This window comes from Esox lucius, chromosome 17, assembly GCF_011004845.1.
Source record: "Esox lucius isolate fEsoLuc1 chromosome 17, fEsoLuc1.pri, whole genome shotgun sequence".
Lineage (NCBI taxonomy): Eukaryota > Metazoa > Chordata > Actinopteri > Esociformes > Esocidae > Esox > Esox lucius.
The window spans coordinates 32963276-32987190 of record NC_047585.1 but is presented as its reverse complement, the minus strand read 5'-3'; the positions used below and the strand labels follow the sequence as shown (position 1 = coordinate 32987190).

General features: G+C 41.2%; 1 long non-coding RNA gene across 1 annotated transcript; it reads right to left on the bottom strand.

Annotated features, from left to right (window-relative positions):
- Window positions 1-2889: 2889 nt before the first annotated feature.
- LOC109616794 lies at window positions 2890-5453 on the bottom strand. Its single transcript, XR_002198053.2, has 2 exons — window positions 4459-5453; window positions 2890-3478 (listed from the first exon to the last, which is right to left on the bottom strand). It is a non-coding gene; the product is annotated as an uncharacterized LOC109616794 (long non-coding RNA).
- Window positions 5454-23915: the final 18462 nt, after the last annotated feature.

Here is a 23915-nt window from a genome sequence, read left to right as displayed (position 1 = left end):
GTTGTCTGTATCTTCCTTCTTTTCCCTGTATTATGAGTGGCACGAAGGAGCATGATTAGTCAGTGCTAAGTGTGATGTGTAAAAACAGGCTTGTATTCAGTAAATGAAGCCAGTTCAACATGAAGGGCAAATAACCTCACCCTTTTTCCCTGCTTTAAATCCCTATCATAAAGACAAGTCTATACACCGATCAGCTATAACGTTATGACCACCTGCCTAATATTGTGTAGGTCCCCCTTTTGCCACCAAAACAGGCCTGATCCATCAAGGCATGGACTCCACTAGACCTCTGAAGGTGTGCTGTGGTATTTGGCATGAAGACGTTAGCAGCAGATCCTTTAAGTCCTGTAAGTTGCGAGGTGGGGCCTCCATGGATCCATGGACCTGTATGTCCAGCACATCCCACAGATGCTCGATTGGATTGAGATCTGGGGAATTTGGAGGCCGAGTCCAAACCTTGAACTCGTTGTGGTGTTCCTCAAACCATTCCTGAACCATTTTTGCTTTGTGCTAGGGTGCATTATCTTGCAGAAAGAGGCCAATGCCATCAGTGAATACCGTTGCCATGAAAGGGTGCACATGGTTTCCAACAATGCTCAGGTAGGTGGTATGTGTCAAAGTAACATCCACATGAATAGCAGGACCCAAGGTTTCCCAGGAAAAAATTGCCCTAAGCATCACACTGCCTCTGTTGGGTTCCCTTCTTCCCATAGTGCATCCTGGTAACGTGTTCTCCAGGTAAGCAATGCACACACACCCAGCCATCCACGTGATGTAAAGGAAAACATGATTCGTCAGACCAGACCACCTTTTTCCATTGCTCCGTGGTCTAGTTCTAATGCTCACATGCCCATTGTAGGCATACTGGGGTCAGCATGGGCACCCTGACTGGCCTGCAGCTACGCAGAACCATACACAACAAACTGCGATGCACTGTGTGTTCTGACACCTTTCTATCAGTACCGGCATTAACTTTTTCAGCAATTGATCTGTTGGATCAGACCACATGGGCCAGCCTTCGCTCCCCACATGCATCAATGACCCTGTCGCCGGTTCACCGCTTTTCCTTCCTTGGACCACTTTTGATAGGTACTGACCACTGCAGACCGGGAACACCCCACAAGGGCTGTAGTTTTGGAGATGCTCTGACCCAGTCGTCTAGCCATCACAATTTGGCCCTTGGCAAAGTCACTCAGATCCTTATGCTTGCCTTTTTTCCTGCTTCTAACACATCAACTTAGAGGATAGAATGTTCACTTGCTGCCTAATATATCCCACCCACTGACAGATGCTATGATAACGAGATTATCAGTGTTATTCATTTCACCTGTCAGTGGTCATAATGTTATGGCTGATTGGTGTAAATCCAGTTGTCTTCCTATAGGTGCTGTTTGAGGAGCATACACACAGATTCCACCACTAGTGTTTTTTGACCATCTGAGTTCATTCAGCAGGCATAGTCTGCATTCCATCCTATCTAATACATGGCTTTGGACAAAACTAATGCACTATATGGGAATTGGGTGCCATTTGAGAATCATCCAATTTCACAAGATCATGTCCAAAGGGCATCGAGACAATTCCTGCACGTTGTGTTGTTTGAGCACTGCTCTAGCCCGCCAAGAACTTGGTGTGGAAGGTGGTCTGCTGTGAATAGTTAATTGGATTGGAAACAACAGGTCAATATTTACATTTACAACATTTTACTCAATTAGCAGTTAGGATTAGGTAATATACTGCATTTACCATATCCCAGGATTTTTGGAAATACCAACAGCGTGGTTAATATGGACGTAACTACAGTATGTGTTTGCTATTCTTTAATACATTTCTATATTTTAAGGGTAGGGGGCACAGATATACATGAATACACACACACACACACACAGACAAACACACACAGACATACACAGAAATATACACAAAACCAAACACACACTCCCAGGTACAAATAAAAAGAGACCCTCATTCATACAGAAACACACACAAACACTCACAAAACCCCTGGTATTTACCCCACCCCCTCCCTGCAGATTTCTACTAAGGTGCCACCTGGAGGTAGTGGTTTCTTCCCCCTGGCACCGCAGGCCCACCACCTGCCGGCACTCACCGTCACAACCCCACACCCGACACAGGTGGCCGGGGTAGGGGTGTCACGACTACTCGCTGCCCGCCACCCGGCCTGGTTCACGCTCTAACGCTTTCACAGCCAACTCTATCTCCAGCAAACACCCTGTTCACTATCTCTTCCCTCCCGTTGGGTGATTTATAGAGCAGCCCATTTTGGGTCTGGGGTGGTTCATTGTATTTGTGTGCAAGCAGTTGGATCTGATGTGCATGCTCTCTGTCTGCTTCACGCGAAAAGGAGGAGAGGAAGGGGTGTTTACTGTAGACATTAAAAGGACATTTTTAGTAATGTATGAATTTGAACTTGTATCTCTTGCGTCTAGGGACTTATGTCTAAGTATGAGACACCATTCACATTCAGGTCAGTCTGATGGAAATTATGACATTGAAATGATAACTCTCCTTTCAGACTGTTCGATGACATTAGAAATTCCCTGGTTTGTCTAAATTTGACAGCTGCCAACCATTGGTCACAGTATTTGCATCAATATCCCCCAATATGAATGTTTTATTATATCATTTTAATAATGCATGTTTAACAAATCATACTGCCAAGCCACTTAATTATTAAAACTCTACAAATCTTACATTAAACCTGGATTTGCATATTTATTCCATGTTCTTAATAGCTGTGGCATGTCAGAACTATTAAGTCATAAGATTCTTGATATCGAAAAATGAAATCAAACCACTTTTTAGTGGTTTTACCAACAGAAAGCATAGTAAGATGGTCAAATTATTGAGATCAGCCTGCTTTGAATCATACTTATGAAAATTGTATTTGAGTGACACAATAGACAAAACAAAGGATGCTCCTTTGCATTTAGTTTGCAAGCAGTTATGTCAAATTAAAAGGAAGTATGCTGGAGCAAAGTGGGTGATCTGTGGAGGTGAATAATCAGTCCCTTTCTGTCTTTCGCCGTCCACCTCTCCATCTCTCTCTCATCTCTCCATCCATCTCTCACTCCATCCATCCTTCTCTTCGAGTCAGGGCCTAAACTGTGGTTGAACCCCTCCTCCTGGGAGGCCTAGTCGGGCAGATCGTTAGCTGGCTGACCCACCCCGGGAGCAGGGCGGGGGGATAGGAGGGTGTCGGACTTCCTTCGTGAGAGAGCTCAGCGTACTGGGTCCTCACCAGAGCTGTATGCACTCTGCCCCCAGTGCTGCTCAGTTCACGTTCTGAATTCCCAAGCACTTTCACGGCCTCGGCCTCGGCCCAGGCACAGCAGCCCCGAGGAATGCAAGATCGCCTCTTAATTAATTCTGTTCATTGCTCAGCGCTCATTGCTCTCCCCTGGCTGCCACCGACTGCAGCACCGCTCTCACCTGTTCACTGTTCGAAGTCTGCAATCTGAAATAAACAAACAAAATGTCATTGAATATTTAAGACTCGTGGGTGTCTTTTGTATTACTTGTGGAATGTGTGAGTGGGTGTTGTGCGCATAGCCGGAGCAGGCGGTACACCATTCAGTTTGTAAAGCCAAGCTGAAGAATGTCAACTTAAAATTACAGCTCAATTATCAAATAATAACAGTTTTATTCCAAATTATGCATTGTGTTAGTGACTTCTAGAAAGGAACGACAGGTTGCCCAGTGCATATGGCAAGACGATTCTGCTTTCGCGATGGTCAGAGCTAATACATAAATATTAAGTAAATGTAAGTAGGGAAAATTGTAAGCAAATGACCTTAGCTTTATGAGTTTAAAATACACTAATGGCACACTATGGGGAATTTAGGTTTAAATTATCAAATTATTTTCAAAAACGTTTTTTGGCCATAAATACGTGTAAGTAAAATGCTACAGAGTGTCTCCCTCTCTGCATTCGTGCACTCATCCTCATCAAAACCTGCTCGCAGTAATCAGCCAGGATTTTGTTTTACTACTGAAGATGCCTTACAGGGTCTTGCAGGGCAGTGCTTTGCACATACAATCTAGCATCTGTTTATGGACTTATCGTGTAGCTCTTGAATCTAACGCCAGAATGCCCCTCCCCACCTCTTCCCTCCTTCTCCCCCTATTCACTTGGGTTAGGCAAATGTGAACGATTTCCAAATTTCAACAGTCAAAGTCCCAGGGAGACATTCAATTACATTTTCTTGACTCCTTGCATCCTTTCTCATCGCCTCATCCTCAAAACGCATTGGAAGAAAAAGGTCAGAGGGTTCTCCCTGCTGACCATATCCTCCAATGTGTTTTAGAAGAAACACAGGGACGTTGGTTGTGATGAGTCAAGGAAATGTAATTCAGATTCTCCACAGGAGTTAAAGCAGAAGCATTGCTTTTGTAAGATCACACCGACGACAGAAGACAACGCATACAGGAACTTACAGCCAGGAGGGCGTCATGGTGAATTTTCCAGAAACTGGGCGCAGGGCCAGACCTTCTCGAAACGTGACAGTTCTGTGCCTCGGTCTAGAAACCCTGCTGTTGCCATTCTCCTCGAATTACCAAGAGAGTAAGCATGGTGAGTTGATTACATGAAAACCGTTTTACCTGAGAGTGCGGCCAAATGCACTACAGTGGAGAGGGAGGATTTTGCTGTGGTGAGCGTGTAAGGTACACTCTGAGTAGTTCCATGGATGTGCAGCAGCTGTGCCCATCTGGCCCAGTGGTGTGGAGAGAAGTCAACACGCCATCAGAATTCCCTTCATGGTTGAGTAACAGAAGTAGAACTTGGATTATGATTTCAAAGAAAGGATCTTAAATGATATGCTACATCTCTTCATAATGTTTGATTTTTATGCTTAAGTCCTTTACCGGACGTTCTTAACCAGACCAACATACAGCAACTGTGTTGCATACATTATTGCACTGTTCCTCCATGGGAATCAAACCCACAACCCCTCTGAAAAGTGCCATCCCTGTAACAAGTGAGCTATGGGGGACTCGCCATTACTCCGGAAGCTGTTAGAATAGACACATGAGAATGTCTGAAAGGGATAAAACAGAAAGAGACATGTCACTTGCCTGGTGGAGAAGGGTGGATGCAGCTGCTGAGAGGACAATGAGAACAGACATTAATTAAAATGTGAGGTGCACTGAAGTGAAGGAAAAAGAGAGGACACTGGTTGACAAGAGAGACACTGCAAAGGACAGAGGGGTAGAGCGGAGAAAGGGCATGAGAAGGAGAGAGAGCACTAACATGAGAGCGGGTTAGAGGGGAAGAGGAAAAAGGACAAAGAATGTTTCTAAAAGCGTGAGACAAGGACATAGGGTGGTGCAAGAGGGAGTGAATACAGGTGAATCTAGCAAGAGAGGGAGACAGAAGGAGAACAGAGCAGGTTTGTGAGGAGGAAGGAGCGAGGGTTTTAGAGGTGACCATTTTTCCCCATCTCTCCCTGCCTTCATCTCTCTTGCTGGCAGAGTGCTCCGGGAACACAGTCCTTCCCTGTCAGGCCCCCTCGCCCCGTCTTCTGCTTCACAGGTAATTAAATGGATTTCCTGTCTTGTACTCGGTGAGAGAACATGACCCTGCACTCTACGAGAGCGTGTTGACAGGCACTCCAGGGCTACTCTCTGCACCATCTGCATCTATGTGTCCGAACAGGGGCCCTAAGCAAACAAGGGGTTGCCCTGGGACCGCAAGGCCCGAGCTGTAAGGCGTGAACACATTGCAGGTACAAAGGCCACCAGCCATGTGCAATGGAGCTAGCTTGGGATGGCAAACTCTGGGTTGGACACAACAAAGTTAGTCTGGGACGGCAAATGTATAGTCCCATTGACTAGTGGCTTATGGTGGTCCATACCTGTTCTTCTGCAGCATGGATTTAAATCCGACCTTCTGCTCCCTCACCAGAAACTCTCTCCTCCCACTTTCCCCGCTGCCCAAAAAAAACACAACAATGCCTGGAAATATATACATTTGTAAAAGTCCCATAGAGTTGCTGGAGACGTCATGCTCAGGTTTATATAGCAACTGCGGGCATGAAAAAAAAAAAAAAAATAGGGACCTAGGTATGAAGCTCCTGTTAATGTCAACCACTTCCTGGCACCTACCCATGAGTTCCCTCTCCACTTATTGCAATCGTTCATTCACACCCTCTGACCCGCAACTGGCAGCAGACATCCATGTTTGAAAGGTAGCTTGGTGTTAGAGACCCAAACTAAGGCAGATTTTACCATCTTCCTGGTTACAACGTGTTCTGCTACAATATATGCGCATCTTCTTAAGTCTAATTTGTTGGGTGAAATTGTCAGCGGACATTTATTAAATACGTCCTTGTGCATAGCGTGGGATGGCATAACTTTGCAATACATTTTTCGTGTTTTGGCTGCAGTTTCAGTGCATTACCATGGAATTGCCCCTATTACACTTAGAAAGCCGTAACTCGTTTATATAATTACTTTTCATAACACGCCGTTAAGATGAATATGAGCTAAGTTCAGTATACTGCATAGGGTCTATAGCATGAAAGCCTGCGGCCGTCCAGATCAGGAGCCTTCTTGTACCTATTGGAGTGAGGAACTTACTCTAGCTATCAATGCTCCTGAGTGTGCTTGAACTAAAGGCCCGAGGTGGATTGAAAAGGAGCACATCTCCCTCACTGTTTTAAATACCCTGATTTAATGTCTTTATGGCGCTGTTGCAAAATTACACCTGGTGGTTGACAGCCTGATTATAGGCATGATATTAACAGGGTTCTGTATAGGAGTCTTACATTGTTAGCAAGTGTATTTAACTGTGATTTAGAATTCCATATTTCGTAAAACTGCTAATTCTGTTTGAGAAATTACAAAACAGACATTTTGTATTGTTGTACACAACTTGTTAGTTTTCACTTAGGATGTGTTGGCTATGACAAGGAGATTAGGAGATACTATTGTCCTATTATCCACACTAGATGTCCAAAGGAGTTCTGTTTTGCAGTGGGAATTTCACACCATATTAAGCCCACGTGGGCAATGAGACATAAAGACAGACAGGCTTGTTTTAGTCTTCATAGGTAGATGGTTCAGTAGTTATGTTACGTTGGCGTAATGTCAGGTTATGAAGCATTATGTCAGAACATGATTGCCCAGCATTCTGTACAGAACCCAAGTGTTATAGATCTAATGGTCACAGCTGATGACACCACAAACATGTCCACCCACCCCTGGGGACTGGAGTCGGACCTAGCTAACAACCGCGTCATTAACAAGCAACTGCGATGAGGCAAGGGAAATCTGCGGCTTGGGTTTGTATTCACTACAGGTGCATAACGTGAGAGATGAAGTAGAACACCGAGCAAAGAGATCCATGGCAGCTCCATCTCCGATCAGGATGTACAAAATCTGCATAAATCAACCCCAAGACGCTGCCCGCCCACCACCCCCAAGCATTCACAGAATCTCTCTTCCCACAATATGTAAATGAGGATCTCGACCCGTCAAAATCCTAACCCGTTTGTTAATTTTAAATTACAGACCCCGGCACCCCAATCAACTGCCTTTTAAAGGCAGATTTCACACTCAATTTTTTCAGTCGACAGAAGAAACACGAAAGAGGCGTAAAAGACGTCGTCATCAGGGTTGGATGATTGGAGAAGAGGTCCGGATGTGTAGGCTTTGTCACTCTGCCTAAATGGTAATAGCAGGTGGACAAAAGGCCTTTGCTATCTCGAACATGGACAGGAGTGGTGGCTTTTGTTGCAAATTGGAGAACTATAAAGACGTTGGCCTTGTGTCAGCCAGGGAATGTTTGACTGTTATCTCCTCTGTATAAGGAGCCAGTTGTCTTATTTATGCATTAACACAGGTAAGAACACCAGCAATCTACCTCAGGTATTAATATGAGTTGACTAGGAAGGAGAGTTTGTTAAATGCAAATCTCCCTGGCGTTAGATTTGTGTCTCCATCATTGTTTTGTCAAGTGCCCTCAGGCCCAAACACAAATGAGCTCGAATTGAGATTTCTCAGTTTTTCATTCCTCAGCGGTTTTTAAAACTCTGCTAGAGTGTCTGTGTGTGTGTGAAGATTAAACATTTTCTATGAATATTGAAAGGTGCACTTGCAATCAGGATTTGTCTTTCCTAAGTGGTTATGTCTGTTCGCTCTGTCATTCACCTTCTAACAGTTAAATCAGAATAATACTCAACGTTCCGAATATGTCTTTCTATTCCTGGTTAGTTGAATAACTGGTTCTTTATAAACACTGCATTTGGTCCAAGACACACAACAACATATACTTGCTCAGTGACATCTGTACACTCGTAACCCAAAATCAGAAGCATAAATTATGTTTACTAAAAGCCCCTCTCCCACAAAACCCCACTTTTACTTAAAGAATTGTCACACACACACGCACACACACACATAGAGAATAAGGGAGCTGTGAATGAAGTGATATTGTAACCTCAGCCAATGAATTATCCTCTCCAATAAATCCTGTTTGGGGATAATCCTTTTTTCCATCTTCTGGACAGACACTTTCCATAATGAAATGGCCCGTGGCTGTCCCTGTCACCCGTTCTAAAGCAAGCCCTCTAACACTGTCGGCCTCAGGGGAAGGGATGGGCTTACCATGTGGCTTCGACCTGTCTTAACCCCTGATCAGCCGTCCCCCTGCTTGGCACCCCCGTCCACCCCAGACGCTCCAGACCCAGCCTGACTTCACCTCTTCACCCACTGTGCAGATCCAATTCGGAGAAGCTCCCCAGCCTTCCCCTTGTCTCTCACGGTAGCGGCACAGCATGAGCAGTGCAGCGAAAGCCTTGAATCACGCTCAGACAATTTCCCTTCTCGCACAATTTCACCAAGCCTGGGCAAACATCACAGGAAATGCTGTGTCGCTGTAATGAGATGGCTTGCTGGGTTGTATCCCTTCCTGTCATTTCCCCAAAGTACCAACTCGCCCATCTTCTGACTTGTTCGGTAGGGGGGCTGGGGAGTTGGTACATTGGTGTTGAACGGCAGGATGGCTACCGGAGACCAACTCATACGCGGGGGCAAGGAGGTGTAAATTACATCTGTGGAAACCCAACATGGGGGTCTCCAGGGCTAAGCTGCCACAGGCATGGCTTGTGTCCTAAATGGGAATATATTCTTTCATTTGGGCTTTGAGCCAAAGTAGGGCACTAAATAGGGGATAGGGTGCCGTGTGGACATGAACCCAAGTGTGGCTAATAGAACAGGGTTTCTAATGCCTAGGTGGTCAAGTGTTAGGTCCTTCCGGTCAAGCTGGTAAACAATTATGGTTAACATAATTCATGTCTTACAATACGTTCGCTCTCAAAATCTATCAACCCCCCCCCCCCCCCTTTGGACATTTTCACGTTTTTTACCAAAAATGTAAATGGGTTAAATGGAGTTTTTGCCACTGACAAAAAAACACACGGTAACTAGAGGCATATGGTCTTGGCATATGTTCACAATCGAATTTAATGACAGTTGTTGGTCTGGGCAAGTGCCTCCGACAGGCACATTGTGACCAGTAGCTGGTAGGCCAGATATGAGAAGCTTTCAAAAAGTTTCTGAAGGTACCCCTGGTTTACCTGACGGATCATTCGTTTTTTCATATGAAATGGCAGCAGCGGTAGGCTACAAATACATCCAAGACCAAGAGATTTATCTCATGCTAGATACAAAACTAAAATCAATGGAAAATCTATTTTGACTAAAGTTGTCTTGCTCCTCCATGATTCCATGTAATCCGAAGAAAATTAGCTGTTTTCCTGTAATCGTGTCATTTGCAGAGCAGTCACAGAAACTCTTACCTGCCTGTGTATTCATTTTGTTTTCCATAGGGCTTTTGCATTCATTGCCTTTGATATAACCTCACACTTTAATGTTTACATGGTTACTGTCACCCAGCACTGCAGGGAAACAATGTTGGGTGACAAATAAGTTTAAATAGTAAACCAAACTCTGTGTTCATTTTTATTTTCAAATCTCTGTGTATTCAAGATTTATTTTCCCATCTCTGCAAATGTAGGCCTACTATACATAAATTAATTTGTCAAAACCAGAGATTTTAATCAAAATGGGGCCCCAATTATGTAACCTGATTATCAGTCTGTACTCAATACACTGTGCCAAAAACTTTCCATTTTTAAATTGGAGAACAGATTTGCTAGACTCCAATCACAACGGTCATGCAAATATCAGAACTCAACTAACAGCCAGATGCACTTTACACAAAAAACATGATTATTTGAGGTGCCTTTGGTGCGTGTAACTGGAGGATCCACATGTGTGTTGGTCTCTCAATGAAACAAAGATATTTATTTTTTATGTCACTGAACTGTGATATTTGGCTATTCTGTGCTTGCATACATCGGAGTTATCGAAGCAAATAAAGTTAACTGAAAGAAGAATATAATTTGACACATTTTATCTACCTGCTGGCTCTGCATCTGATGAAGGTTATCTTTCTGATAAAGTACACACTTAAAAGCATCATGTCTCTAAATATGCTATGATCAAATAAACGGATGTTATCCTGTCATGTTAAGTATTCAAATAGGGTTGCTAAACCCTATTTGAATACAATGTCATGTCTTCTGTGCTTAAAGGAGAATTGGTCGCAGAGATGTTCATCTATTGGATGGTTACAAGTTGTTTAATCTTTAAATCAAGTACTACATTTATTCTCCATACCAGAACATATGGTAGGGCACTTGGATCATGTTGTTTTTCACTCCACTTCCCCCCTTGTATTTAATAGTTTCTCCAGTTAATTAGAGTTAGGCAAACTGGGGGTTAATTAGCCGTTCATCAATATATTACTAGTTAAATCGTAAAGAGGAATATGCGCCCAGCGAGAGGCCAGGTGGTAAATTAATATAAACTTTTTAACATTTTGAGAGTTGAGATAGTTTAAACATGTGAAACAAAGTTTGGTCTCTAGCCTAAATGGTTCAAGAGATACTGTTTTAGGGATAATTAATGATTATTAATAAAATGTATGCACATTTTTACTGTCACAGTCAATACACATTTAAGCATTTTAGGTTGGGATAGCCAAAATGTGAAACGCAGTTGGTTTGGTCTTGTTAGCATTTATGTTTGACAGTGAAAGATCACCATTAAAGTCAATGCAGCAATCCCATTAAAGTCCATAGAAGTTTAAACATTTTAAAAATTAACCAAAAGGGATAACTCAACCTAAAATCATGTTTGGCTGAAGTTCCCCTTACTGTACCTGGTGTTGTGTCTGAAGGCCATGGTGTCATATTTCATGATAAGACATTTCTTTACTTATGTTATCAAGTCTCAACACCCTTGCTCGTTACCATTATTAGCATCGTCTAAATAAATTAATTAAAACTGGGTGACCAATCTAGCACAAACTGCATTGCATGCTGAAAAGATAGATACACAATGAATACTTACTTAAAATGTATGTGCACTGAAGTTGTTAATTCCACTTAGGGACTAGGCCCCAAATGAATAGTTTATGAATGCTATAAGGCACAAGAAGTACAGAGGAACTTTGTGTGTGTGTCTGTGAGTGTCATATTAGCCGATCATGGGCCCATGTTATGGAGAAGTATCATATATTTTCAGACTTGCACTTTATTGCATCAGTAAAATGGAATAGAACATGACTTTTTCATTTAATCTATGCCAACACGTTTCTTGCTAGTTAGATTAATAATGCAGATTGCTCTGGTGTTCACCTTTTCAAATGTCACATATTCTTGGGTCTTTCTCAGTAATCAAAGCCTTCAGGTAACTGTTAAGCTAAAGTGATCTCTATCAAAAAAGAGATAGAGGGAGAAGATTGAAGAGTGAGTGGCGGGCAGGTCCGGGGGCCAAGTGACCCACTGGAGTGCTGGGTGACCCGGAAGAGCAGGTCATGCTGGGTCATTAATGAGGTGAACATGTCCTTTTAAGGCCCCATGGGCAAGGTCAGGGGTGGCCTGGAAGGAAATGAGCAGCAGTGTGAGGTCAGAAAATGCAATTCCCTTTTAAGAGCAACGTTTAAGGCAGCTGCCAAGTCAATAAGCTGGGGATTTAGCAAAAGGACTTTGGTGGCAGTGTTTTGAAAGGTCAACTGAGTAGTATTTAATGAATTCCCTATTAGTGTTATTTGGAGGGGTATAACTAATTTGGCACACTGTCACGCCAAAGAACTAAGTGTGACTTGATTATTTTCACATCGATGGAATGAGTTGAGTGTCAAAGTATGATTTGTTTCTAATCCAAGAAAGGTTAATGATGCTGAACTAAAACAATGCTCTAATCAAGTATCTTTTACAGGATAAGCAAAGTAGGTGCATGAGAAAATATTTGAAATACTGCATGTCAGCAGATAATGACAATCTAGACATCTGAACATGTTGAATATGTTTAAATGTATAAATTAATTATCATTCATCAGGAAATATCATTAGAATAGAATAAGAATGCACACTGAGCTGAAAAGTAGAGCTTCCCTGTTGATTTAAGTATTTATATGGATCTAACAAATTGCCTAGGAAAATTACTAATTAATTACATTTCAGAATTTCAGAAACATTGATTTTCTTTTTCATATTGACATGATACTGGTTTGACAGATATCCTACCAAAATTATACTCATACAGTCTTCTGTGCAGTTTGTATAAGAACAGGCTGCTCATGAATATTGAAATTAATACCCAGATCCAGGAAACTCAGGCTATCAAGTGGTAGCAATTACTCATCTAAATCTTAACAGAGATGAATCTTTATAACAACAAACACATATTCCCCTTTGTCATTTAAAGTAGGCTTCTTTAATTAATATCAAATAAAATATTGTCCATGTCCATCCATATATGTAACTTCAGTAGGCAGTTGTGTAGTAGGAAGATGTGTGTATGTAAGATTAGGTCATTTTATAGAATGGAACATATCGCTAAATATATTATATACATATTTTTCGATGACTGTATACTATTTTAGTCACTGACTTTTTTTAGTACAACATGATAATGGTCTTTCACCCACACCGTCAATCAGCTCTCTTCTAAAACATCTTGGAAATGTTCAAAAAATATATTTTTTGCTTTTCTACATTCATGTTTTGTCTCATAGTAGCACATGATAAAGAGTATCCTGGTTAATATCATCTCCTTATCTGATTGTAAAATCTATCTGGAACAAGTTGCCTTGCAACTTCTGGTGAACGTTAGTTGTTTTCCTTTAATCGCAAGTGCAGAGCAGTCACAAAAATTCACCCCGCTGTCCTCTGGCATGCTGTTACATGGAGTATTTGACTTGTTTTCCATAGGGCTTTTGTATTCATTTCCTTTGATATAACCTAACACTTAGATGTTTACAGGGCTACTGTCACCCAACACTGCTGGCAAACACTGTACGGTAGATAGAAAATAGCAAACATAATGCAATGATGTGCAAATAGTTTACCCCTATATGTAATTGAAAATAGTACAAAGACGACATATCAAATGTTGGAACTGAGAAATGTGTTTTTTGGGGAAATACATTTTGAATTTGATGCCAGCAACATGTTTCAAAAAAGTTGGGACGGGCATATTTACCACTGTGTTTCATCACCTCTTCTTTTAACAATACTCCATAAGCGTTTGGGAACTGAGTAGACAAATTGATGTAGTTTTAAGAAGTAAAATGTTTTGCCATTCTTCCTTGGTATAGGATTTCAGATGGTCAACAGTTCGGGGTCTCCTTTGTTGTATTTTTCTTTTCATAATGTCAAATATTTTCAATGGGTGACAGGTGTGGACTGCAGGCAGGCCAGTTTAGCACTCAGACTCTTTTACTACGGAGCCATGCTGTTGTAATACATGCAGAATGTGGTTTGGCATTGTCTTGCTGAAATAAGCATGGCCTTCCCTTCAAAAGACATCATCTGGATGGCAGCATATGTTGCTCCAAAAACCTGTATATATTGTTCAGCATTAATGGTGCCTTCACAGATGTGCAAGTCACCTACACCATGTCATTTATGCATATCATCACGGATGCTGGCTTTTGAACTATGTGCTGATAAGAAGACGGATGGTCCCTCTGCTCTTTAGTCTGGAGGATGTGGCATCCACGATTCCCAAAAATAATTTCTAATTTTTATTTGTCAGACCACAGGACAGTTTTCCAATTCGCCTCAGTCCATCTTAAAATAATTCTGGCCCAGAGAAAGCTGCGGCATTTCTGGATCTTGTTTATATATGGTTTCTTCTTTGCATGGTAGAGTTTTAACTTGTGTTTGTGGGTGCAGCGACATACTATATTCACAGACAATGGTTTTCGGATGTTTTCCTGTGCCCACACAGTTATGTCCACCACAGAATCATATCTGTTTTTAATGCAGTGCCGCCTGAGGGCCCAAAGATCACGAACATTTAATATTGACCTTGTCCCTTGCGTACAGAGATTTCTCCATATTTCCTGAATTTTTTAATGATATTATGTACTGTAGATGATGATATCCCCAAACTCTTAGCAATTTTATGTTGAGAAATGTTTTTCATATATTGTTGCACTATTTGCCTGCGCAGTCTTTCACAGAGTGGTGAACCCCTCCCCATCTTCTGAAAGATTCATCCCTTCTGGGATGTTCTTTTTATACCCAATCATGTTACAGACCTGTTGCCATTTTTATTTTTTGTCTTTTGTTGCCTATGTCAACTTTTTTTAATCGTGTTCCTGGCGTCAAATTCAAAGTGGGCATATATTTTTCAAGAAACAATAAAATGTCTCAGTTTGATGTTGACTTTGTAATATGTTCTATTGAATATAAGGTTTAAATGATTTGCACATTATTGTATTCAGTTTTTTCTCCCACATTTTCTGAAACAATGTTGTAGTTATCCTACATCCGTATGCTCATTTATGTTCCGTCTCTACAAATGCAGACATACTGTACATTAATTGATTTGTGAAAACAGAGATTTAAATAAAAATGGGGCACCTATTTTGTAACCTGATTACCAGTCTTTTATGTAATGTAATCCAGTCCCTGTACTCAATACAATGTGCCAAAAACATTGTCCTTTGTCCGTTTTTAATAGATTTGCTAGACTCCAATCACAATGATCATGCAAATATCAGAACACAATAGTTGGTATCATTATCTACCTACTTCATACCATATACAAATATGTTTTTGTGGGCAGGATGTGGTATCTGGTTGCTAAGTAACCACTTTTTTGGTGAGACACTGCCCATTCGACTCTGAACCTTGAAACCAGTTCCAACAGAGAGGTAGAGAGGTTAATGGAACTCCTCCCAAACAATGGAAATGTCATGGCAACGAGTTGGGGAAAACATGACTCTCCTCACTGATACCCAGTAAAATTAGCCTACATGGTGGTAATTAATTGTATATTATTTTACACTTTGTTGAGGTAAAAATATGAGTAAGATACTTGGATCAGTATGGATATCAGTCCTAATAATGTAATCGTCAACAATCTAGTGCAATACAGCTACAAATTACTCCATAAGTAATTCACCCACCAATGTCTTTGTTATAGCTATTCCACCAGTTGATTCAATTGTGTAGCCGTTAGCAGTTACTTCTCTCAATCTGAAAAGGACCTTATCTAAATCTTAAGCTGCGAAAACATCATTGTGTGCCTGTTTTAATTAAGAATTCATGAAAGATTTGACAAATATTCACTTTGTCAGTTGACTGTGTGCCAATGGCAAGCATTCTAACGCCTTCCCTTGACCTCTACCTCATCTTTGCTATTTTTCTTTCTTCCATTGTAATTATGAAGTGATTAAGACATGGATGGGTGCAATTTAGGATAGTCTACTAAACATGACAATGCACCTATTCAGGATAGTATGTACTGCCAATTATGAGTTCTGGTTAATATGTATAAGTTATGTATCGAGAGTTCAGTGGTGTTGTTGACGTCAACGCTCAAGTGCAAATGCATGCTGAGGGAGGTGCTGCTCCCCTCAAGTGGGGTTAAGGTTAAGATTAGGATTAAGTTTAGGGGTAAGGTAAGACAACAAAAACTGCTGCTTTACAGTTTATAATTTTTTTCTGCCTTTTCTGCATTAACATGTAAGTTAACTGAATTTTGGCCATCCTAAAAGGCAAGAGGATTATAAACACCCTGAGACAGACAAATATTGATTTCATGTGGGGCCTCGCTTATCGCATGCACTGTGCTCAAGAAAGTGTTGAATCCAATTGTTTGAGGCAATCACACTTCTTCAAATCAAATCCAAACAAAGATTCCATGTTATGTCCTGCTTATCATTCAAACCTGTCTGTTTCACACCTGCTTGTCTAGCTAATCAGCCTCAACATTGGGCAGCATGCTGCTGCAGACAGAAAATAGAACGGAGCTTGTACACGCAAACATTGACATCTGTATTTGAGTTAGATTAGAGGCGATAGGTGTACCATAAAAAAGTTTGATTTAATATTTTCATGCACACAGTTCAGCAATGCAGAAGATTACCATTCACAACCATTTTGTGTAAACCATGGGCCACGTGCTGCTATAAAATGGAAAAAGCATTGAAGTGTGGCAAACACAATACAGAGTTGTCGCTAATGAATGTGATTAAACCATAACTTTGGTAATTCTTGAAAATACCAAATTTATCTACATTTCAATAACACTGTACAGGTGCTGGTCATGAAATTAGAATATCATCAAAAAGTTGATTTATTTCAGTAATTCCATTCAAAAAGTGAAACTTGTATAATGTATACATTCATTCCACACAGACTGATATATTTCAAGTGTTTATTTCTTTTAATTTTGATGATTATAACTGACAACTAATGAAAACCCCATATTCAGTATCTCAGAAAATTTTAATATTGTGAAAAGGTTCAATATTGAAGACACCTGGTGCCACACTCTAATCATCTAATTAACCCAAAACACCTGCAAAGGCATTTAAAATGTTTAGTTCTGTCTAGTTTTGTAGGCAACACAATCATGGGGAAGACTGCTGACTTGACAGCTGTCCAAAAGACGACCATTGACACCTTGCACAAGGAGGGCAAGACACAAAAGATCATAGCTAAAGAAGCTGGCTGTTCACAGAGCTCTGTGTCCAAGCACATTAATAGAGAGGCGAAGGGAAGGAACGGATGTGGTAGAAAAAAGTGTACAAGCAATAGGGATAACCGCACCCTGGAGAGGATTGTGAAACAAAACCCATTCAAAAATGTGGGGGAGATTCACAAAGAGTGGACTGCAGCTGGAGTCTGTGCTTCAAGAACCACCATGCACAGACGTATGCAAGACATGGGTTTCAGCTGTCGAATTCTTTGTGTCAAGCCACTCTTGAACAAGACACAGCGTCAGAAGCGTCTCGCCTGGGCTAAAGACAAAAAGGACTGGACTGCTGCTGAGTGGTCCAACGTTTTGTTCTCTGATGAAAATACATTTTGCATTTCCTTTGGAAATCAATGTCCCAGAGTCTGGAGGAAGAGAGGAGAGGCACAGAATCCACATTGCTTGAAGTCCAGTGTAAAGTTTCCACAGTCAGTGATGGTTTGGGGTGCCATGTCATCTGCTAGTGTTGGCCCATTGTGTTTTCTGATGTCCAAAGTCAACGCAGCAGTCTACCAGGAAGTTTTAGATCACTTCATGCTTCCTGCTGCTGACCAACTTCATGGAGATGCAGATTTCATTTTCCAACATCCTTTTTTTGTATTGGTCTTAAGTAATATTCAAATTTTCAGAGATACCGAATTTGGGATTTTCATTAGTTGTCAGTTATAATCATCACAATTAAAAGAAAGAAATATTAGAAATATATCAGTCTGTGTGTAATGAATGAATATAATATACAAGTTTCACTTTTTGAATGGAATTACTGAAATAAATCAATGTTTTGATGATATTCTAATTTTATGACCATCACCTGTATATTAGAGATGTGGCATGTTAGGTTTTTAAGCAATAAGGATCAAACCTATGGATTATTGCCTGCCAAAATCTGTTGACAGTCCTGAGGCAAATCCAAGGTCCAAGAAAAGGTCTTTGGGAGGGAGTTATCACAATAATTCTCAGGTTTTAGTTTGAGTTTGTTTCTCAGTGAATCCATGTGACAGAGGGGATGTCCAAGCTACTCATGCATAAACCCCATTATCTGCTCTCTTTACGTCTTTCATGTGTGGTTTGTATGCCTGTTAAAAGCCCTTGAAGGATACTTCAGCCTGTTCTCTTCCTTTTATGCAGAACAAGAACAAGAAGTCATGCTTGAGAATGTCCTCATTGCCTCTTCTTTCAGTGCAGTGGTGCATCAAACCATACTTTACAAGCCCTGCAGGTGAATGTTGGTATACAGCTGTTGACATTTTTTTCCTTGTCCTGCTCACTGATGGCTACATAGAGCTTTGTCTTGTTCATCCCGTTGGTACAGTTGCTTGGATGTCATGAACTCTATCTTTCTTCAAACACCATGGCAGGCTTCACAGAGGGTTGTATATAGGTTTAACCCAGCACAAGGAGTGTGTAGCTACACAGTCTGTGTCACTCACCATCGCTGAGTACGCCATATTACCCCAGAAGAACAGTATTAAAAGCTTCAATTGTTTCAAAAGAGGTTATCCCCCTTTCCTTAAGGCAATCAAGAAAAAACCTCAATGCCCAGTTAGCTCATAAACAATGACTTTCTGAGCATTTACAGTTTCCATTGCAAATAATTTTCTTGCCTATCCTAGATTCCTACACCATGGAAGAGATGAAAATTAATAAGCATCTCAGAGCTCAGATAGTCACACAACAATGGAAATATTAACCCCTACTGTTCATGTTACAGAAAAAACAACATGGCAATTTTTATTGTATATTACTAAGGGGGGAATTTGAAAGGGAAAATATAATGGATTAGATACATGAATGCCTTCGCAACAAATATTTTTACTTTCTTCTAGGACAACCAGCAAACACGCAAGTGAATTGCCTGGCTGTCCACAAGTCACTGAGTACAAACAGTAAGGGCTCATGCCTCGCTGGTAAGCTAGGGTTTAGCTGCAGACACGAAGGGAATATTTTCAACAAAGAAAGGGAGCGAGAGATGGGGTATGAGCGAGAGTATGTAGTCATTTATAATGTTGCAGCCATGCGCCCCTCCATCTCCCTTTATGTGTGACTCCTCTGCTGTAAACGTAGCCTTGAGGGAAATGCCAGACAAGGACAGAGCTTGTGCTGCAGCTGATGCATCGATGGGGGAGATACATCTTGTAGCGCAGCGTGCTAAATGACAAAATGATACCTCATAAGAGAGCAACACTGCCTGTGTGTTTGTGTGTGTGTGTTAGTGTGTGCGGAGGAGAGGATAAGCGTCTTACTACTGTCCATGCAATGGTTCTATAGGACAGCAAAGTACTATACGTTGTGAATTCGGCCTTTGGTTTGGTAGTGTGTACTGTTGTGTCTTTGGGATGAAAATGTACGCCTACGTGGATAGATATGCAATTTAATATCCCAACAAGAAGCAATCCGTGTGATGGACATCTGCTTATGGACCAACATCATCAAGCGCTAGGGACACAGAGGGATGTGGATTGGCAGAGCAAGGTGGACAGTGGGGTGAGATGGATACACAGAGCAAGCACAGAAAGCAAGCACAGAAAGCAATTGGCCAAAGGTAGTCAGGAGAACAAATAAAGCTTTTAATACGTTAACTATTGACCGGGCGGCTGAAATAAACTGGTGAGTATTGACAGGGCTGAAATCCTACTTTGAAGGGACTCCATAATGAAGCTGGTCAATGCTAAGCTGTCCGCAATCAATCGCACATAACAGTTAATTACAGCTGGGGCCCAACTGAAGTAAAAGAAAGAGAAGCCAAACATGCAGAGGCGGAGTGGCATAGAGCAGGCTAAGTAAAGATGAGGCGGGAGGGGAGTGAATTATCAGGCAAACCTGCGTCGGAGATATTAAAATGAAATGCGGATAGTGGTTGTGTGAAGGCATCTCTCATTAGACTCTGCAATCCAAGGGTGTCAATTTCCCCCGGTTAATAAGCAGATGTGTGCATACTGGTGCCCGCAGCAGAACGTAACCGCCCTCACTCGGCACATTGAACTGGCCCAATCTTATTAAAATGGAATAGGGTTGAAAGGAGATGGATAACAATTGCTTTTGTATCTTCCTAACAGACCAATATTGCGTGCCTGCACCTTACTGAGTAGCACAGTTTCTGTTGTTCATTTAACAATAAAAACTTTACTGAAGTGCTGTGAGCCTCTTTTGAAATAGATACAGGTAAACTGTGGCCTCTTCAGATATTTGGTCAGGAATTTGTCATGGCCTTAGAATACATTTCTTAGACCAACTGTATCTAAATATAAAAGGTTGTACACATCTTTAGTTCAGCTGATTATTTTAATTTGTGATGGTGTCAGGGTAATATAGATCAGCTTTGATATGATTAAAAATATCAGTAAAAAATCATGAGTGGCGTCATTTCTAATGGCCCTTTTTGTGCATTTTGTATATTTAAAACCCTGGCACCACCATGTCTTCACCCCTTCTCTCCCCCCACTTCCCTGACTCCAGAAACCCAAAAGGACCACAATAATTAAGGACATGATCATGATTCATTTATTCTATGATCAGCTCCTTATTGCTGACTTTAAAGGAGAGATTACTGTCCTGGCACCATACTACAAGATCTTTAATTATCAGGCCTACCACCACCATGTTGTCAACAAATGTAATGATGCCACCTAGTACTTAGGGGTGAACAATGAGTACAAAAAGGGACCAAGCGTGCACCCCTAGGGGGGTCTAGGTTCCAGCTGAGAGGTAGGTGTTCTGTCCCAGGGTCCTAAGCTCAGTGATGAACTGTGAGGAGGCTGTGGTATTGAATACACAAGGAGAGGTTGAAGGTCCATGTGAATCTCCCAGCTGATCTGGGAACCTCTGAATACACACATTGGCATTCCCCAGGTCCCAAGGCCTTGCAAATGTTAACATGTTTAAAAGTTTTAATCCAGCTATGGGGAGCTAGATCACATTCAACCAGTACAGCAGGTGCATTTAAGCATGGTTTAATGTTTCTTGCCTGGAAGCAAACGTGGTAGCTAGTCTTTTTCGTAAATGCCCAGAATTGTGTTCCCTCTCCTAGAAAGCAGCAGATCTGACCTTTTGCTCACAGCAGATGCTGCCTTTCACTCTAAGGCATCTGGTTGGGAGACGTACATATGCTCACTTTGGGGACAACATTGTCGATGCACTTACAAAGCCAGTGACTTTTGTTGGACAGATCCCAGTACATTATCCATAATCAGTCTGTATTTGCAAAAATTACATAGCATTCGGACAGTATTCATACCCCTTCACTCTTTCCACATTTTGTGACATTACAGCCTTGTTTTAAAGCAGATAAAAAAAAAAAATCTCAATTTACACAAAATACACCATAACGACCAAGGAAAAACAGGGAGGGGCCGTCACCACCGAGGGGTCCAGAGACGAGCCCCGGCCGCCCCTCCGGGTCTCGTTTCCTGCTCCCAGGTCCAGCCTGCAGGCGTCGCTGCCGCCTTTTCGCCTTTCCCCACCCCCTTCCTTGTCTTGCGGCTGGAGCCATGCCTTTGGGGGATGTGCTGAAATAGCCGGTCACAGCCTGTGCCGTGCTGGCTGTTACATTTCTATGTTCAATGTATTGGTTCAGTTTGTTTTGTTTCTATGCTCTTTGATTGGTCTCACCTGTATCTCGTTTACTCCTCATCATCATCCCTATTCATGTTCGTTTTCAGTCATTTGTGTTTCTTGTCAGTCATTATTTCGTGTGACGTCTATGTTCCTTGTTCCTACCTCAGGTTCCTGGATGTTCTCTGCAGAGAAGGAAAACCAAGGCTTTCTGAACCCCTGAGGCTCATTTCGAAAAATCGCTTCGCTGCTCGAAGCTTTCAAACACAGTGCACAGCAGGGACATCTGCTGCACAAAATGTAACATGACCTGTTTGATTTAGACCTGTTATATCGGAAGTGGTACATATTTTTGTGGGGTTCATGTCCACCAACCCTTTCCTTAGTCTTTATCGGTGCATTCGAAGTAATGTTAAGGGTGAATGAATAACAAAGACCACTGAAAATGCTAAGCTCAATAAAACAGGAATTTGTTTGACGAAGAAATTCTGACATGTTGTGTTCAACAAAATGGTATAACCCGCAAAAGAAAGAATTGAAACCCATGACCATGTGAACAGTAGTCTGGAAGAGTATGGTTGTGTCACAGTATTAGACTCCTTGATTTGGTATTTGGCCTTCAGTCATTGGTGCACTGTGGGGTGTTGCGTTCTGGTTTGACCAGAACCGGGTCAAACAAACTTGGGATGTTATCAATCACGTTATTGTACATTAAAGCTTTACATTTGCGTGTCTGTCTTTATTCACTCCCACGCCTCCTTCCCATCGTCTTGTTTCCTGTCTGATTCTGGTATTAATTCCCTCCGTAGTGTGTCTTTGTGTGCGGTGTTATTACTCTCTTCGTTTTGATTTTGTACTAGTTGAAAGGCATTGTTTGGTCTTTCAAAAGCGCTCCATTAGAACTATGTATTGTTATTATTAAAAGGTGACAGTTATTTAAACCGCATATTAATAAACCAGGATTCAAACTTGTAGCCTCTACATGCCAAAATATTTTTCAGATGTTATTGTCAGCCTCCTTGCATCTAAGCCGCCAAACTACTGAAGCTTCAAGAACGGATTACTATATTCATTTTGGATGTTCCTGTGTAGACCTTTTTAGGCACGAAAGATTGTAGAGGGCCCGGACAGACATTAGCCATTGTAGTTTGGCAATGTGTATAATGACTATATAAATAAATTAAAAAGCAATACAATTCCAGCCAATGTGTCAACAACCTGTTCTTGCATAGACTGTTCAAACATAGTGTGGCCTTCAGTTACAAACAAGCAACACTCTCAATAATTATTTTGTCTACTTCTCTCAAATTACCTAACTCTCAAATAACTAGTAAAATTATTTTCTTGTACAACTCACAAATAACTGTCCTGTAACTACTATCAAATAACAAGCTCGATTTTTTGACTCTGTTGACTAACTTGCTCTTTCAAATAGTTCTCTCTAATTTCCATTCACATGTGTGTCTCAAACTCCCACTGACAGCCCTCGAAGTGACCGGATTTCATTAACCTTTTATGCACGCAGTTTAAAAAAAAAACATTACAAAAAAGGCAGTGGTTGGAACTCAAAGGTGATTTTGTGACGTCCGAAGCTTCGAACGTCATTGGTCACGTGGTGTTGTACTTTAGAATGAGCTTCTGGTACACTCCATCAAAACAGTGGAGCTCAGAAAACAGAACGGTTCTTCAGTTTCATTCATCCTATCCCTAGATACCTGTAAGTTCTTTGATTAAAGAACCTTTGTTTCTTGACCTTTTCAAGTGTCCTCCCTACTACGAGATGCTGTACAGTGGTGAGCATTGTCATGTTAGTCCTTTTATCCCACATTTCACATTTTGTATTCATGATGTTAACATCAGGTCTGCAATAATTAATGAATATGGTCAAAATTAAGAGAAATTGAATGAGTTAAAACATCTGTGTGCCTGTTTGTTTGTGTGTCTGCATGTATTATCTGTATATTCTTTCTATGGGTAAAATGGAAGATTACACTTAAATGTGAGTGTGGCACTGAATCTGGTACCTATTTCATACACACCCAATTGCTCGTTTTGTTTCAAGTGCAATAACATGCCATCAACAGATCAGGAAGTATTCTCCTCACCAAAGAGCACAACACTTGGAATTGGGACAATGTTGTATTTGGAAACTAAGTAGCCATTGTTCGACTGCATCATTGATTCCATTTTATTTCACATTTTCTGTTTTTGGAAGTTATTTTTATGGTGTTTATTATAATATATCTCAACATTGAATATATCTCGACATAGCATGGATT